This window comes from Coenobita brevimanus, chromosome 53 (genome assembly GCF_032717465.1).
Source record: "Coenobita brevimanus isolate Jiangsu-jjx chromosome 53, ASM3271746v2, whole genome shotgun sequence".
NCBI lineage: Eukaryota > Metazoa > Arthropoda > Malacostraca > Decapoda > Coenobitidae > Coenobita > Coenobita brevimanus.
Window position 1 is genome coordinate 33,284,159 of NC_137006.1, and position 1,526 is coordinate 33,285,684.

At 32.8% G+C, this 1,526-nt stretch overlaps 1 non-coding gene across 1 annotated transcript; it reads left to right on the forward strand.

Annotated features, from left to right (window-relative positions):
• Positions 1-750: 750 nt before the first annotated feature.
• On the forward strand, positions 751-869 carry LOC145400881 (5S ribosomal RNA). Its single transcript, XR_013897506.1, has one exon. It is a non-coding gene; the product is annotated as a 5S ribosomal RNA (ribosomal RNA).
• Positions 870-1,526: the final 657 nt, after the last annotated feature.

A 1,526-nucleotide genomic window follows, 5' to 3' on the forward strand; every position in this document is an offset into this window, starting at 1 on the left:
TAAAAATATCTCCTTTCAGTGGTCTAAATTTTGTGTGATCCTCAAGGATGCAAGACATTTTTCTTTGATAATCTACTTTATCCATTATAACCACTCCTCTCCCCTTATCTGGTTTCACAATAATAATAATGATAAACAATGGCAATTTATTTTGTTGGAAAGAGAAATTAAAGTACAAAGTCGTAAATTAAGTAGTCATTTAGAAAAACTGGAAAGATCTAAACTTGCATTCAAATCTCAGGTTAGCGTTTTAGATTATTGGGTATTTTTACATAAAATCTATGAGTACGTGGGTTCTGTATCTCACAAAATTAATGAAATTTTATCTTTGACACTTCCCAATCATTATGTTATGACTAGCTATGATATAGAGTCTCTATTTACTAATGTTCCTTTGGCTGAAACCATAGACATAATTCTTGATGATTATAAACCAAGTAATTTTTATGGTTTAGATGCAACCCAGGTTAGACAGTTATTAGAATTTGCTACATCTGAATCATGTTTTCTGTTTAACACTGTTCTTTATAATCAGGTAGATGGTATCAGTATGGGCTCGTGTCTTGGACCTGCTTTTGCCAATGCATTTTTGTGCAATAGGGAGATTTCATGGTTAAATAATTGTCTCAGTGAATTTAGACCAATTTATTATAGAAGATATGTAGATGACTTATTTCTTATTTTCAATAATGAAGAGGCTCATCAAAAGTTTTTTGATTATATTAATAAACAACATAAAAATATAAGGTTCACAACGGCCATGCCACGTTGAGTACACCGCTTCCCGTCCGATCAGCGAAGTTAAGCAACGTTGGGTCTGGTTAGTACTTGGATGGGTGACCGCCTGGGAACACCAGATGCTGTTGGCATCCCTACGTGTCAAGTGGGGTTGGTGGAGGATTAGTGCCCCTCCCTGTAAAACAATTAACTCTAAGCCCTTGACCACCCCGTTTGGGATACATGGCGTCTGGCGATGGATGGACATGTGAATTAGAAAACATTGGGAGTATATCATTTTTAGATATAAATATTGCTAAATGTAATGAAGGACTAGTAACAGGGGTACATAGAAAACAAACTTTTACAGGTCAAGGCTTAAATTGGTACAGTTTTTGTCCGATGATATACAAAACTAATTCAATTAGAACTTTACTGAATCGAGCATACAATGTTTGTTCGAATTATATAACTTTGCATGAAGAATTTCTTAAACTTAGGGATTATTTTCTGAACAATAATTATCAGATACACATATATGATAAGTATTTGAAGTCTTTCCTCTATACTAAACTAAAAAGTAAATCTGTATGTTTTGAGGTGAAAAAATTAGTTAAATATGTTAAAATGCCTTTCTATGGAAAAATCAGTTATCAGTTTCGCAATCTGGTACTTAAAGAATTAAAAAACAGTTTTCCTTCTGTAAATTTTAGGATTATACTTACTAATGACTTTAAGATCAAGAATTTTTTCAGTCACAAAGATAGAGTGCCTACTCCTCTATGTTCAGATGTTGTTAAAAAGTTTAA